The following is a 17,554-nucleotide window of genomic DNA, read 5'->3' as shown; positions in this document are numbered from 1 at the left end:
AGTCCAAAGCAGCTTTATTTCCAGGTCATTTGAAGATGAGCCACAAATGCTGCCCTTGCAAGCGTTGTCCACATCTGATGAATGAATGAAAAGTCAGATAGTCAGCGAGGACAGTGGGGCAGAGTCATAGAAATGTACAGCATGGAAATAGACTCTTTGGTCCATCTCGTCCATGCCGACCAGATATCATAACCTAATCTAATTCTATTTGCCAGCACTTGGCCCATATCCCTTTAAACCCTTCCTATTCATATACCCATCCACATTCCTTTGAAATGTTGTAATTGTACCAGCCTCCACCACTTCCTCTGGCAGCTCATTCCATACACGCACCACCCTCTGCGTGAAAAAGTTGCCCCTTAGGTCCGAGTTGATGGTGATCTTTGCCATCATCTTTTAGTGCTTGTAGCCTGTTATCAATTTTGTGCAATTGTTTTGCTTTTTTTAATAATATATTTTTATTGAAAAAATAGATTTTTAAATAATACAAGTACAAAACAATGCAATTCAAAACAGTACAAAAAAACCCAAATAATAAAAAAAATCCCCAACCCACCCTCATGTACAAATGTATAAACATATATAGAAAAATATAGAATTTTTTAAAAAACCAAACTGGCTATTTAACTAAATAAATAAATAACCAACAAGAAACAAATAAATAGTAATAACTCAGCCCAGCCAAACAAAATGCTCATACATTCACAGTTCCTCCTCTCTGGATATCGGACTCATGAAACACAATCGTTACGGCTATTATAAAAGCCCTTTTTAGTGTGGCAGATAAATCTGTGTCAAGGTATTCCAAAAAGGGCTATCATGTCTTGTAAAAATTCTCAGTTTTGTGGTGTACCATACTTGTGAGAAAATCCAGCGGAATATGCTCCATACCAATCTTCCACCAACCCGACAGGCCTTGGGGGGGTTTTCGGATATTCAACCTAGCAAGATATTCTTTCTTGTACGGAACGTGAGAATATTGAAAAGTTTTTTCTTATGTGCATTGCAGGAAATACAGTTGGTATGCCCAAAAGGAGGGAGATAGGGTCCTTCTCCATCCTTACACGCAAAATCCTCTCCATTGCACCTGCCACAGCACTCCAATATGTTTGAAGCCTATTGCAAGATCAAAGGCAACGAGTAAGAGTGCCTGTGCAGACCTTGCAATTGGGACATGCTGAAGGTACCCCTAGTTTAGATTTTGACAAACCATCTGGAGCCAAGTGGACCCTGTGGAGAATCTTCAACAATAAAGAATGGGTCCTAAAGCAAATTGATGTCTTCCTTGCATTCTCCCAAATATCCTCCCATGCCTCTGAGGAAACTTCAACACCCAGCTCTCTTAATTGTTTTGCTTTTACGTGATTTAAGTTTCCTATATATTGTGATTCCCATTAGTTGTGCTGATGATGTTTACTTTCATTTATTGTGATGCTCCTGCAGGGGTGACAGACCAGGGCCTAGGACTACAATTCCCACAATTCTCCGCTGGGCTGCGCCTGACGTCAGGCGGCCAGCGTGGTGACGCAGCTCACGTCAGTTCCTGTGTTTGGAGGTTGCAGGCTGAGACGAGTCAGGGCCCTGGAGCTGCGGATCGCTATGGGAGACCAGGCTGTGGGGAGGCGAGTGCCCGGGGACAACAGCCGGTAGACGGATCACCTTACAGCACCGTCTGAGTCTGCACTGTCCTCCTGCCCGCGGGGAACGACCGAGGGGGCCGCCGCCGGATCTGGCCTCTGCTCAACTGCCTCAGAGTTGGTGAGAGACCCGAGAAACTGAGCCCAGCGCCCGAGGACTGTCCGCCTCCCACTGACGGACAGTGACAGCAGCTAAACAACTTCATCGTCAGCCCCAACCACAACCTGCTTCTGCACTCACCCACCCGATCCCCTCTTCCCCCCCCCACTCCACTCCCACTGACACCTCCCCACCGCCTCCCCCACACCCACCGCCTCCCCCACACCCACCGCCTCCCCATCTCCCCCACTGACCCCCATCTCCCCCCACACACAACCCTCCAACCCCACTGTTCCCCAAACCTCTCCCCGTACACTCACACCCCACTGTCCCCCACCTCCCCCACTGTCCCCCACCTCCCCCACTGTCCCCCACCTCCCCCACTGTCCCCCACCTCCCCCACTGTCCCCCACACACAACCCTCCAACCCCACTGTTCCCCAAACCTCTCCCCGTACACTCTCACCCCACTGTTCCCCAAACCTCTCCCCGTACACTCACACCCCACTGTCCCCCACCTCCCCCACTGTCCCCCACCTCCCCCACTGTCCCCCACCTCCCCCACTGTCCCCCACACACAACCCTCCAACCCCACTGTTCCCCAAACCTCTCCCCGTACACTCTCACCCCACTGTTCCCCAAACCTCTCCCCGTACACTCACACCCCACTGTTCCCCAAACCTCTCCCCGTACACTCTCACCCCACTGTTCCCCAAACCTCTCCCCGTACACCCTCACCCCACTGTTCTCCAAACCTCTCCCCGTACACCTACCCCCACTGTTCCCCAAACCTCTCCTCGTGCACCCACCCCCACTGTTCCCCAAACCTCTCCCCACACACACAACCCCCCACCCCCACCCCCACCCCCACCCCGACTGTTCCCCAAACCTCTCCCTGTACACCCACACCCCATTTTTCCCCAAACCTCTCCCCACACACCCACCCCCATTATCCCCCAAACCTCTCCAACCCCCACACACCACTATTCTCCAAACCTCCCCCTGCATACCCACCCCTCTACCCCCAGTGTTTGTCAAATCTTTCCCCACACACCCAATCCTCCACCCCCACTGTTCCCTCAACTTCCCCCCCCCCCATACCTCTGCTGCCCCCCCACACCTGTTTCCCCTCCCTCATAACCCTGCGCTAACCCTCACCTCTTCACCCTAGCTGGCCCCCACAACACCTCCCCCCTCCGCTGTCACCCACACCTCTTCTCCCCCCACCCTTCTGTTCACCCCACGCCACTTTCCCTCTGCCCCCACTACCCCCCCACCTCTCTCTGTTCCCTGAACCCAAAATTGGCCCCTGTCCCCCAAATCACCCTGTGCCTTCCCAGATCGTTCCCTGTTGCCGAAACCACTCCCCTGCCCCATCCTCCAGACTCGTTATCACATCCTTGTTCCCCAGATCCCGCCCTACTGCCCACGTCTTGTCTCCTTAACCCCATCCTCTTCCTGGTCTTTCATCCCACCATCTTTCCCCTTGGCCTGCACTGTACCCATTGTAATCCAACTCTTCAGCCCTCCCAACCTCGTGCTCTTATCCTGTATACGTTTGCTGAAAATGTGTTGCTGGAAAAGCGCAGCAGGTCAGGCAGTATCCAAGGAGCAGGAGAATTGACGCTTCGCGCATGCGCCCTTCCTGAAGATTCTCCTGCTCCTTGGCTGCTGCCTGACCTGCTGCGCTTTTCCAGCAACACATTTTCAGCTTTGATCTCCAGCATCTGCAGTCCTCGCTTTCTCCTGTATACTTTTGTCATGTTTGACATGTTCAGTGCATTGTCAGGATATTGAGCAACACATTTGGAGGAAGAGGGAAAGGTTTCACTTTTTTGTTTGCTTTCAAAAACATTGACAGTATTTTGACTGATTTGAGCACCTCTGCTGTGAAACAGTCAGTGTTTTAAAACTCTTCTAATGTTGGAAAGGGTGCAATGTAATATGGGGGCTGGGGATGTTTTGACATAAATGGCAAATCTGTAGTTTTACTTTGTATTCCTTGTTTAGCTGATGTGGTTATGACAGTGGAGTCAATCTGCTATTGTTTAAGTCTCCTCTTGCCTTCCCCCTACCAAGTTCCTCGCATAGGGGATAACATTTACCAAAAAAAATCCAGAGATTTCACATTTAAAAGTAGAGGCCTTTCCTTTGAGGGTAGCTAACCCCTTGCTGTAGAGGTACCTGGCCTGCTTTTTCAATGTTGTGCGTACATGTCGAAGGATGAAAACATATATGTTGGCAACAGCAACATATGTTTTTCATAAAATATATGCAATTCCCGTGTCCATGTTTTTAATTAACTCACGAGGCATGAAATATTCATGTAATGATCAGATTTAATCCATAACCTTTCAGTCAGTGTATACTTTCTTTGCAAGAAAATTTTTATTGTGAAGCAAATAACAACGCAGGCTGCTGGCTTTGTTCTGAAGATACTTGAAGTGAAAGGTGTTTGGAACCATGTGCAGTTCGCTTTGCATCAAGCACCTGCTCACCATACTTCACAGGAGTGTCACATTTTCAAACTGAAATGACTGCTCTATTGAGTCATAATTGATAGCCAGACTGAACCTGTGATGTATCTGGATCAGTGGTGCTGGAAGAGCACAGCAATTCAGGCAGCATAAATGCAAGAATTTCTGATAGTTTGAAAATGCCACAGCCACAACTAGAGCAGATCACACTTTGTTTATTGTATGTAGATGAGCATTTAAGACAGGAGGATCCGAGGGTTATCCTTGATCTGTTCTGAGGCAGCAAAGTAGTTACTGAACAAAAACAGAAATCTGGCACCATCGACGGGGAGAAACCAGAGTTAATGTTTCGAGTCAAGTGACTTTTCATCAGAAGTCATCCTCTCCGAAGACTCGTCAAACTTGAAATGTTAACTGCTTTTTCCCACAGATGCACCCAGACTTGCTGAGTTTTGCCAGTAATTTTCTGTTTTTGTTTCAGATCTCCAGCATCCACAGTTCTTTGTTTTATTTAAGCTGCTAATTTAGCCTGGGTGGTGGTTGGATTTGGAGGGGAAAATCAGCCCGGATTCCCGTACTTTCGAGATTGGCTGAGCAGATTGGATGTTAAAATGGAGAGAATGGAAAACATTCAGCTATTTAGAAAACTGCAGTGAAGAAATAACGAGTTAAGATTTTTGGTTAATATCATGAAGCAAGACTGAGAAGGTTTGTTACCAGTTCAGAATGCTACTCTTGTTTTCAGTTAAATAATTCCTGATGCATGCCATCAAGGCTCAAGTTAAAAATACCCATTCTGATAAGATGCCTTCCATGCCATAAAGGTTTCCTGCTATTGGAACCTTTATGAGCCTTGTATCCTTTCATACACAACTCTTTAGTCTCTGATCAAGGCCATCCCTCCTCCCTTACCACTGTTCAGGTCAGAGTATTTGCATATCTTGGGTATCCCTTTTACTTCAGATTTAATTCCGATAAATGCGAGGTGCTGCATTTTGGGAAAGCAAATCTTAGCAGGACTTATGCACTTAATGGTAATGTCCTAGGGAGTGTTGCTGAACAGAGACCTTGTAGTGCAGGTTCATAGCTCCTTGAAAGTGGAGTTGCAGGTAGAGAGGATAGTGAAGAAGGCGTTTGGTATGCTTTCCTTTATTGGTCAAAGTATTGAATACAGGAGTTGGGAGATCATGTTGCGGCTGTACAGGACATTGGTTAGGCCACTGTTGGAACATTGTGTGCACTTCTGGTCTCCTTCCTATCGGAAAGATGTTGTGAAACTTAAAAGGGTTCAGAAAAGATTTAGAAGGATGTCGCCAGGGTTGGAGGATTTGAGCTATAGGGAGAGGCTGAACAGGCTGGGGCTGTTTTCCCTGGAGCATCGGAGGCTGAGGGGTGACCTTATAGAGGTTTAAAAAATTGAGGGGCATGGATAGGATAAGTAGACAAAGTCTTTTCCCTGTGGTCGGGGAGTCCAGAACTAGAGGGCATAGTTTAAGGGTGAGAGGGGAAAGATATAAAAGAGATCTAAGGGGCAACATTTTCATGCAGGGGGTGGTACGTGTATGGAATGAGCTGCCAGAGGAAGTGGTGGGGGCTGGTACAATTGCAACATTTAAAAGGCATTTGGATGGGTATATGAATAGGAAGGGTTTGGAGGGATATGGGCCAGGTGCTGGCAGGGGTGGGACTAGATTGGGTTAGGATATCTGGTCGGTATGGACGGGTTGGACCGAAGGGTCTGTTTCCATACTGTTCATCTCCATGACTCTACTTGAATTTTGTGAAGTTGGAATTATCTGCCATGGCTCAGTGGTAGTCTTCTTGTCTTGAGGTTCAGGAATCAGACCAGGATTTGAATGTATAAATTAAGTTGAAGTTTCAAAGTAGAATTGAGGGAAGTTGCAGTGTAAGAGAAGCCATCTTTTAGATTAGACAGTAAAACTGAAGTCATTAGCCGCCTCAGCTGGGTATAAAAGAACATTTCAGAAAGGAACAGGAAGTTCTCCTACAGCAAAATACAATGGATTTTGACCATCTGAAATAAAAACAACATACTAGAAATACTCTGCAGTTCAGTTAGCATCTGAGAAAGGGTCAGAATCTGAAATATAAATTTTGTTTTTCTCTCCCAGGATGATGTCAGACCTGCTGTGTATTTCCAGCATGTTCAGTTTTCATTTAGAAAATCTTTCTGACCTCTTTACTGTAAAATCCAGAAGCAGGTGGTTGGTGAGAAATTAGTTCACGTTTTGTTAAATTCTGCCAGGTTCTTTGCCAAATTAAGGAGTGGGTGCAATTTGCTGGGCCTTGGTTTGATCCTTGGCAATGGTTAAGGTGCTGTTAGCTCTGTTGACTTTCACTTTATCTTTTGACATATCCAAGGGAATGATGTGGTTTCTCCACGTGTTAGATTGAGAGGATTCTTATGTCACAATTTCCAGTTTTGTGGCCAACCTTTGTCCTTCACACAACAAACAGATCATCCTAATTCTCTCATTAGCTGTATGCAGGATTTCACTCTGCAAATGACTTCTGTTGCCATCAAAATAACAAGTACTGCTTTGTTTCTTAAAAAAAACCCCTCCACCAGCGCACTCACCTTCAACTGCACCATTGCTGGTTTGCAAAGTTTTTTGCTTTGGTATATTCTGATTTTCCTTCAGATGCATTGAGCTGTAATCTTACATTTGCTGTTGGTAACCTTTTGCTTTTAGGTTAGTGACAACAAAACAAGGTATCTAAGCATGAACCCCCAATCCTTTGAAAGGTCCATACATCTTGATTGTACTGGCAGATTTATCACATACAATGCATATTAATCCTGACACAGAACTTAATAACTTTGTAATTAAGCAGCTGTGTCTCAATTATTATCACGACAGCAAGATCCTTTGCTGTTCTTTTGACGTTTATCCCCATTCCATTTGGAGACTGTCTCTGAAACTAAATTTCTTTTTTAAAAAATAAACGTTAGTTTTTTTTAATACTGTGTTTAGCAAAATGGAGAAACTGAAGTCCTCCCTCTCTGACCATGTTGCTGAGAGTGAGATTTATATTAATGATCGTAGTGAAAGGGAGTTAATGTTAGGAAGTTGCACAACAAATCAAACAGGGCAGTTAGCTGTGCATTGCCTGCTGTACATCAGAACTGCTCAGAAATCTGGGCTCGTCTGTCCTGGCTTATGATACTGGAATCAGAATGAGTACTGTGTGGGCATTGTTGGAAATTTGGGGAAAAAAGCCTGCATACAAAATTGTCTCTGGGTTCAAAAGGAAAGGATTGATTGTCATTGTTCAAGTGACTGATGTCTAGAATTTGAGCTGTGACTCTTGTCAGATTTTTAAATGGGATCTTGTGTGAAAACTGCAAATTTGTAAAGAATAATGTTTGTTGGTTTATCAATTTCCTGAATTCAGTTCAGTGAAAAACTTGGAAAGAATGCAAATCCCCACAGTGAGAATAAAGCAGGGAAAATGAACACGGGCCATTTTTTTATTGCAAAATTTAACTGTAACTAGATTGGAATGGCATATGTGGAATTATTTTAGCACTTCCACTTGAACTGCAGCAGAACCACCTTCACTGCTGGCAAGGGGGTGAAATACTGTATTGCGGACCTTTCAGTGATGAGAGTAGAGGTAGAACAATTTAAGGTGATGAATGAGGAATATTGGTGCTGTACTAAAGTGCACTGGTTGAAGTTATACAACAATACAAAGTATTAGTACAGTATTTAATTAGTATGTGGACTGCTTTAACTTCAATTCTTTGCCTCCTGATATTGGATTTTTTTAATGTATTCAGAGAGAGGATATGAGTAACAAGATGAAAAATGTAAAATAAATAAGAATGGACTGTTTAGTCATCCCTGTTCTGCCTTTGAGTGAGTTCTCTGTTGATTGGATCTCTTTCTTCCACTCTAGTAAAATTTACAAAGCCCTATACAGTTGTTGCAAGAATTCATAATTCTTGTATTCAAGCTCTGAAGTAATAAAGACCAACATGCTATTTTCCATTTTGAAATGTTTGTTTTCTTTCATGTTCAAGAATATTTAGATCTTCCAGTTCCAGAATATTATGCTTTTCTATTCTTTCTATCAAACTGAATAATCTCTCATTATCCTGCATTGTACTCCATCTGCATTTTATTGCCCAGTCACTTCATTTGTCTGTATCCCTTTTGCAGTCCCTTGTGTCCTCCTCACCACTTATCGTCCCACTAGCTTTGACATTAGCAAACATGGGTTTATTACTTAGATTAGGTTCCCTACAGTGTGGAAACAGGCCATTTGGCCCAACAAGTCCATACCGACCCTCCGAAGAGTAACCCAACCCTCCCTATATTTACTGAGCCACTTCATCCCTTTATTTTAAGTAATTAGTATAGATTGTACATAGTTGAGGTCCAAGCGCAGGCTGCATGGTGGCTCAGTGGTTAGCACTGGTGCCTCACAGCTCCAGGGACCTGGGTTCAATTCCACCCTCCGGTGACTGTGTGGAGTTTGTACATTCTCCCTGTGTCTGTGTGGGTTTCCTCTGGGTGGTCTGGTTTTCTCCCTCAGTCCAGAGATATGCAGGTTAGGTGGGATGACCATGCTAAATTGCCCAAAGTGTTCAGGGATATGTAGGTTACGTTTGCCATGGGAAATGCAGGATTATAGGGTAAGGGTAGGGGAATGGGGATGGCGATGGGTCTGGTTGGGTTGCTGTTCAGAGGGTCGGCGTGGACATGTTGGGCCGTAGGGCCTGTTTCCACAATGTAGGGTTTCTAAGCTTCATTAACAGAATTTTGGTTTACAAAGAGTAGTGATAAAGTGAGTAAAGTTGGTAGGCTATAACATTGAAATGTCGCAGCAATTTGTATGGATTCTATTCACTATGTGGAAACAGGCCCTTTGGGCCCTATTATCCCATATCTACCCATGACTAATTTACCTAACCTACACATCCCTGAACACTATGGACAATTTAGCTTGGCCATTTCAACCTGCACATCTTTGGATTGTGGGAGGAAACTGGAGCACCCGGAGGAAGCCCACACAGACACGGGGAGAATGTGCAAGCTCCACACAGTCACCTGAGGTTGGAATTGAACCCGGGTCCCTGGCGCTGTGAGGCAGCAGTGCTAACCATTGTGCCACCCTCAATAATAATCAATTTTGAATTGTTATTAAAGCTGTTTGCATGAAGCTTCTGTTGGATATGGCAGGTAATCTGCTAATACCAGCAGTCCTTTCAGTTCGTTGAAATGGTGAAGACTGTACTCGAGGGAAAGAAGTAATGGAATACTATTTGAATACTGCATGCAATTCGGGTTTCCCTCCTATAGGAAGGATGTTGTGAAATTTGAAAGGGTTCGGAAAAGATTTACAAGGATGTTGCCAGGGTTGGAGGGTTTGAGCTGCAGGGAGAGGTTGAATAGGCTGGGGCTGTTTTCCCTGGAGCATCGGAGGCTGAGGGTGACCTCATAGAGGTTTATAAAATCATGAGGGGCGTGGATCGGGTGAATAGACAAGGACTTCTCTGTAGGGTGGGGGAGTCCAAAATTAGATGGCATAGGCTTAAGGTGAGGGGGTAAGATTTAAAAGGGATTTAAAAATCTTTGACTTGCATCAAATTTTAGGGTGAGACCTGAACAAAGCACAAGCTTGCATTTCTGTTGTCTTCCACAATATTATGGTGTCCCAAAGTGTTTCATTGCTGATTGAAAACAGTATGGCCAATTTTGTGATATGGAAATATGCAGCACCTATTTACTTATTGTAAAATCCTTTAGATAACAATGACTAAATGATATTTATAAGCTGCTTATTCACCTGGGCAAAAAGAATTGCAATATAGGAGATGAAACAAGCGAGGCTCTAAAGAGGGTTATGAGTGATTAAGATATGTTTTCGCTGGATCTTTTATGCCTTACAGGTGTACAAACATTGTGCAATTTCTAGGTTTTGTTTGCATAGTAGGTATTATGATCTTGGTGTGGTCTTGACTCGTGCTTAATCATTTCCCATATATAAGGATGGAAATGGGTCCCAGGGCTCACTTCTGACGATAACAGGAGAAACCAATTGGAATTACTTTGACTCTATGTGCTTAATTTTATTTTGAGCATTTTCATCATTTTGCTGTGTGATGTGAATCGTCTTGTGGCTAGTAGGATCAGAAATTAGTGTGCCGTCCATCTGCATTGCGTGGTTTGCAGGATAGCTAATTACTCTCCTGATAACTAATGTCAAAAAGAAATCAGCAAATGGGACTTGTAATAACAGTGTAATACTGCAGAATCTAATTACCACGTCTGGACAGATGTGATTGAAATTGAAATAACATACAAATTGTGTTTGAAATTAGCAGTTCCTATAGGCACAATACATTGAAATGAGTGAAGTGCTGTATATGGTGCATAAGAAAATTGTATTGCCTCAGAAAACAAGAGCTCTGTTTTCTATTTTGAATGAGTTTGCTGCACAGTAAATCACTTGTGCTGACAACTTGCTTGTCTGAACACAGCACTCGTCACATCATCACCAGATAGATTTGGAAGTACTTCATCTCATCTGATCTTGCCATTCCAGAATAACAGCTATAGTACTCCCAGTTACAGTTCTTAGCTGCTGAAATAAATCCAGTATCCTTGCCTGAGCCACTGTTTCTGGCAATCTGTTTTAGCTTTTCATTAACTTAGTAAAAGCAGTCTTTTACGCCATCAGTCCTACCCTATCTTGTCTGAACCTGTGGCACCCTTGGTCAGTTGGCATTGGCAACATTCTGTCGTACACCTTTATAATGTGAAATTGTTTGTGAAAACCCTCAAAAACTAAAGCTTTAAATATTCAGAATACTGGGAAGTCCTTTGAAAGAATATTGACTTGCTGATTTAATGTTTCTGCCTGAAGGCAACAGAGACTTGAGATTGCCAACAAATCTGTGATTGAGGTTTATAATACGGATTGACGGACAAGTGTTGTATAGTTAGTTCTAAACTAGTCTTTGTTACAACGTCTAAAAATTTTACAAAAGTATTGTAATGACCTCAAAACAACAAACTGAGCATGTTATCCTTTGTAAGCATGGGTAAATTTATGTTAGCCATGGAGGTCCTGTAAGAAGGCATGGGCGGAAAGCAGTTTGCTCTATTACTTTTTGTGTATTGTGTAATTTATGTCTGAGTTTTAAGAGGAATGCTTTTATGGGTGTGGTTAGGAGTGATTGTTCTACCTTTCCAAATAGATTCAAGTATGCTTTACTTTACAGGACACTTTGATTCAGAAACTGATGGGCTCTTGGCAGGATAATTTCGAAATCAGAATTGCTGTGAGGTTACAGAGCTTGAAATTATCAGTAATACACTTGGAAACTCAACTTTGGTTTAAAGTCTCTTGCAATCATTCACCTTGGGGAAAATGAGGACTGCAGATGTTGAGATCAGAGTCTAGGGTGTGGTGCTGGAAAAGCACAGGTCAGGTCGTGTCCGAGGAGCAGGAGAGTCAACGATTCGGGCATAAGCCCTTCGTCAGGAATGAAGCTTGTGGGCCGGGGCTGAAAGATAAATGGGAGGGGGGGGTGGGGTTAGGAGGAAGGTAGCTGAGAATGCAATAGGTAGGTGAAGGTGCCTTGGGACCCTGCAACCACACAGCACTAATGTGGATTTCACCAGTTTCCTCATTTCCCCATCCCTGCCTTATCCCAGTCCCAGCGCAGCACTGTCCTCTTGACCTGTCCATTGTTTTTCCCATCTATCCATTCCACCCTCCTCTTCAACCTATCACCTTCTCCCCACCTTCATCTGCCTATTGTATTCACAGCTTACCCCCCCCCCCCCCCCCCCCCCCCCCCAAAACCCCCTCCCATTTATCTCTCAGCCCTCTTAGCACACAAGCCTCATGCCTGATAAAGGGCTTATGCCTGAAATGTCAATTCTCCTGCTCCTGCTACCTGACCTGTTCTTTTCCAGCATCACACTCTCCACAGTCATCCAATTTGCCAAAGTATCTGCAGTCTTTTAATGGGCGGGAAGAGTATTTGAGATTTCCATTACCATTTACGTGAAAATACATTTTGGGATTGTAATCCTAACAGAGTCGTAGAGATCTTAAGCACAGCAAAGCCCTTCAGCCCATTACTTCTGTGCTGGTCAAAAGCAACCACCTAAGTATTCTAATTCCATTATCCAGCATTTGGCTCATAGCCTTGTATGCCTTGGCATTGCAAGTGCACATCTAAATACTACTTAAATGTTATGAGGATTTCTGTCAATGCCCCCCCCCCCCACTTTTAAGGCAGTGAGTTCCAGATAACCACCACCCTTTTGTTAAAAAAGTTGTTCTTCATATCTCTTCTAAAAGTTCTGCCTTTTACCTTAAATCTATAGCCTCTGGTCATTAATCCCTCCATCAATGGGAAAAGTTTCTATCTGTCTACCCTATCTATGCCCCTCATAATTTTACACATCTCAATTGTGTCCCTTCTCAATCTTTTCTGCTTTAAGGAAAATAACTCTAGTTTTTCCAATCTCTCTTCATAACTGAAACTCTTCAGCCCAGGCAGCATCCTGGTAAATATCCTCTGCACCCTCTCCAGTGCTATCACATTCTTCCTTAATATAGATTACAGAACTCGACACAGTACTCTCGCTTTGGCCTAATCAATGCTTTATACGGATCCAACAAAATCTCCCAGCCCTTAAACTCTGGGCTATGATGAACAAAGGCCAGTAGATGCTGTGTGGTGCTGTAAAAGGTACAGCAGGTCAGGCAGCATCTGAGGAGCAGGAGAGTCCTAATGAAGGGTCTTGTCTGAAACATTGATTCCCTTCTTCAGATGCTGCTTGACCTGCTGTGCATCTTCCAGCGCCACACAGCATCTACTTTGATTCTCCAGCATCTGCAGTCCTCACTATCTCCTAATGAAGGCACGTGTAACTACTTTATCCACAGGTCTAGCTAACCTTTGTGCTATCTTATTCTGGATTTCCACAGCACAGGAAATAGTTTGTTTCTTAATATAATCCATGGTAAACTTGATGAAATTTTGTTCCAGGAAATAATAATGTGTCACGTGTTTAAGGAAATCAGTTTCAGTCTTAGAATTAGACTGGATCAGTTGACATTTCAGTATAGTAACGTACCGTGGCGGTACTTTTTTTTTAAGGGCGGTCAGTTTGATACATTGAATAAACGCTATGGGTTCAGACATTCAGGCCAGCGTTCCAAGAGGTGCAAGGAATTCTCACAATATTGTTCATGAATCAGATAAAAATAGGAGAAAGTCATTCAGCTCCTCAAACTTGTTTCGCTATTCTGGTTCACCTGTACCTCAATTCTGTTTAAATCTTGCCTTGTTTCTTTTACCTAAAAGTAAGTCTATGAATCTCAATGTGGGAAAATGATTGTGTGGAGCTATTATTGCTAAGAGAGTGGAAGCAGAATTTTTTGATTTGTATCATGTCAGAATGTGGCATTGGTGTCAATTAATGATTGCCAGTTAATTTGGACATGGCTTCCAAGTTAATTGATGTAGAAGATGTGATTTGCTTCGGGGAAGCTCTGTTTCGTTTCTACCATTCGTGTTTATTAGCTGGTGAAGAAATTGATAAAATTCCATGGGTGGGTAATGGTTACTTAAGGGTTTTTTTTTAATCCACAGCTTGTGGAAGTTTTAGTGTCACTTTTTTTATAGATTTTTTTTTTACAAAATTACAAAAATAGTACAAACTAGTGTATTCCACTTTACAGTATAATAACAACACCAAGATAAGATTAAAAAAGAAAAAAAACCTAACTAATCTATTATACAAACAACCAAAACATAAAATAGGATATCATATTACTGACAATAAACAGAAGGAGCAAAGAAAACAAATAAGTAAATAAATAACTAAATACATATTCAAAACAGATTTATATCCAGTCATAACAAAACCCGTATTTATACAGGATTCCTCCTCCCAGGGGTCCCCAAACCAGCCAGAACCATTACCACGGCTAAGCAAAGGCCTTGAACAATATGGCCGAAATATGTGTCAATGTAGTTCAAAAAGGGCTGCCATGTTCTATAAAATAATTCTGTTTTTTGGTGCACCATATTTGTGAGGAAGTCAAGGGGGATATATTCCATGATGATCCTATGCCAATTTGAAAGTCCTGGGGGACCTTTGGATACCACATTCACTAAAATATTTTTCCTCGCAAAAAAGGAAAGGATAGTCAATAATTTCCTCCCGTATACATCCAAAGAGGGGAAATTTGGGGAGCCCAAGAGGAAAGACAGTGGGTCCAACACAATCACTGTACCCAAAATCTTTGTCAAGACATTCACTACTCTGTCCCAGTACCTACGGATCTTATTGTATGCCCATAGACAATGTGTGAGTGTGCCAACTTCTATTTTGCATTTAGGACACATTGGGGATGCTCCTGCCTTGAACTTTGCGAGTTGTTCAGGTGCCATTTGAGCCCTGTGGAGTATCTTTAATTGAGTAGCCTGAGTTCTGCTACAAATAAAGATCTCCCTGGCATTTTCCCAGATATTCTCCCATATTTTTAAGGAGATTTCCATCCCCAATTCTTGACTCCAGGCTTTATATAACCGTTCTATGTCCTTCAATACTTTATGACATAGTAAGTGGTAGAGAGTACTGACAGAGGGCCGACCCATCAGCTGAAGCAGGCTCCTTTCCCTATCTGGTTTATAAGGATTAATTATCAATGTGGTCTTCTTTTGTATAAAGTCTTCTATTTGAAATTACCGAAAAAGGTCCTTGCTAGGCAGCCGAAACTTCTGACGTAGCTGCTCGAAGGACATCATGAGCTCCCCATCGAACAGATCTCCCAAACAGGAGATAGAGTAATAGAGATGTACAGCATGGAAACAGACCCTTCGGGTCAACCCGTCCATGCCGACCAGATCTAGTCCCACCTGCCAGCACACGGCCCATATCCCTCCAAACCCTTCCTATTCATCGACCCATCCAAATGCCTCTTAAATGTTGCAATTGTACCAGCCTCCACCACATCCTCTGGCAGCTCATTCTATACACGTACCACCCTCTTCGTGAAAACGTTGTCCCTTAGGTCTCTTTTATATCTTTCCCCTCTCATCCTAAACCTATGCCCTCTAGTTCTGGACTCCCTGACCCCAGGGAAAAGACTTTATCTATTTATCCTATCCATGCCCCTCATAATTTTGTAAATCTCTATAAGGCCACCTCTCAGCCTCCGACGCTCCAGGGAAAACAGTCCCAGCCAGTTCAGCCTCTCCCTGTAGCTCAGATCCTCCAACCCTGGCAACATACTTGTAAATTTCCACCTTATTATTCTTACAGATAGCTGAGATCTCCTTACAAATTTGTTTCTCAATTTCCCTCTTACTATTAGGGGGTCTATAATACAATCCCAATAAGGTTATCATCCCTTTCTTATTTCTCAGTTCACCCAAATTACTTCCCTGGATGTATTTCCGGGAATATCCTTCCTCAGCACAGCTGTAATGCTATCCCTTATCAAAAATGCTATTCCCCCTCCTCTCTCGCCTTTATATCCTGGAACATTAAGCTGCCAGTCCTGCCCATCCCTGAGCCATGTTTCCGTAACTGCTATGATATCCCAGTCCCATGTTCCTAACCATGCCGTGAGTTCATCTGCCTTCCCTGTTCGGCCCCTTGCGTTAAAATAAAGGCAGTTTAATTTATTAGTCTGACCTTGTCCCTGCCTGGCCTGACTGTTTGAATCACTTCTGTTCTCTCCTGTACCCGTCTCAGATCAATCTCTTTTTCCTCACTATCTCCCTGGGTCCCACCCCCCCTCCCCCAACCTTAGTAGTTTAAATCCTCCCAAGCAGTTCTAGCAAATTTCCCTGCCAGTATATTAGTCCCCTTCCAATTTAAGTGCAATCCGTGCTTCTTGTACAGGTCACTTCTACCCCAAAAGAGATTCCAATGATCCAAAAATGTGAATCCTTCTCCCATACACTAGCTCCTCAGCCATGCATTCATCTGCTCTATCCTCCTATTCCTGCCCTCGCTAGCTCGTAGCACTGGGAGTAATCTAGATATTACTACCCTTGAGGACCTCCTTTCTCAAATTCTACCTAACTCTCTGTAATCTCCCTTCAGAATCTCAACCTTTTCCCTTCCTATATCGTTGGTTCCAATGTGGACAATGACCTCCTGCTGGCCCCTCTCCCCCGTGAGAACATACTGCACCCTCTCTGAGACATCCTTGATCCTGGCACCAGGGAAACAGCACACCATTCTGCTTTTTCTCTGCTGGCCACAGAAACGTCTGTCTGTACCTCTGACTATAGAATCCCCTCACACAATTGATCTCTTGGAAGCCGACATACCCCTCGTTGCATTAGAGCCTGTCTCAACACCAGAAACTTGGCTGTTTGTGCTACGTTCCCCTGAGAATCCATCACCCCCTACATTTTCCAAAACAGCATACCTGTTTGAAATGGGTATATCCACAAAAGACTCCTGCATTAGCTGCCTACCTCTCTTACCCTTCCTGGAGTTAACCCATCTATGTGACTGTGTATCTGAGACTTCTCCCTTTCTATAACTGCCATCCATCACATACTGTTGCTGTTGCAAATTCCTCATCGCTTCTATCTGTCTCTCCAACCGATCCACTTGATCTGATAAGATTCGCATCCAACAGCATTTATGGCAGATATAATCTGCAGTAATCCTTAAACTCTCTTTAAACTCCCACATTTACGGGCAGCACGGTGGCACAGTGGTTAGCACTGCTGCCTCATAGCGCCAGAGACCTGGGTTCAATTCCCACCTCAGGCGACTGACTGTGTGGAGTTTGCACGTTCTCCCTGTGTCTGCGTGGGTTTCCTCCGGGTGCTCTGGTTTCCTCCCACAGTCCAAAGATGTGCAGGTCAGGTGAATTGGCCATGCTAAATTGCCCGTAGTGTTAGGTAAGGGGCAAATGTAGGGGTATGGGTGGGTTGCGCTTCGGCGGGTCAGTGTGGACTTGTTGGGCTGAAAGGCCTGTTTCCACACTAAGTAATCTAATCTAATCTGACAAGAAGCGCGTATCACTCTTCTAAAGGCCATTTTTGCTCCTTCACAATCTACAGACCCAGAAAATAACACTGTCTTATTCCTCTACAAACACTGCCCCAGGTTAAATTAATAGCTATGGCTTATATTTTAAGTTTAATCAAGAGACTTATCTCCAAAAACACATAATCAAGAAAGAATCCACTTACTACTGCAGCCTTTCCCTTGGACAGACTGAAAACAACAATTAACTTAACTGATTCTGTGATGTGAACTTCATACCTCTGGACTCCCAGATTTTGAATACAGCATCGGTCAGCCCTGGCTG

General features: G+C 43.7%; 1 protein-coding gene across 1 annotated transcript in view; it reads left to right on the top strand.

The window, feature by feature from the left end:
* Nucleotides 1-1,576: 1,576 nt before the first annotated feature.
* rnf216 (ring finger protein 216) overlaps nucleotides 1,577-17,554 on the top strand; it is a 229,897-nt gene continuing 213,919 nt past the window's right edge. The window contains exon 1 of the mRNA XM_043711263.2: nucleotides 1,577-1,758. The gene's annotated coding sequence lies outside the window, so the exon portion shown is untranslated. The remainder of the gene's footprint in view (nucleotides 1,759-17,554) is intronic.

The sequence above is a fragment of the Chiloscyllium plagiosum genome, unplaced genomic scaffold (genome assembly GCF_037043375.1).
Source record: "Chiloscyllium plagiosum isolate Xiang-an unplaced genomic scaffold, Cpla_swu_hap1 HiC_scaffold_20, whole genome shotgun sequence".
In the NCBI taxonomy this organism is placed as follows: Eukaryota; Metazoa; Chordata; class Chondrichthyes; order Orectolobiformes; family Hemiscylliidae; genus Chiloscyllium; species Chiloscyllium plagiosum.
Note: the sequence above shows the minus strand (reverse complement) of the source record. Positions and strands in the feature narration are given on the sequence as shown.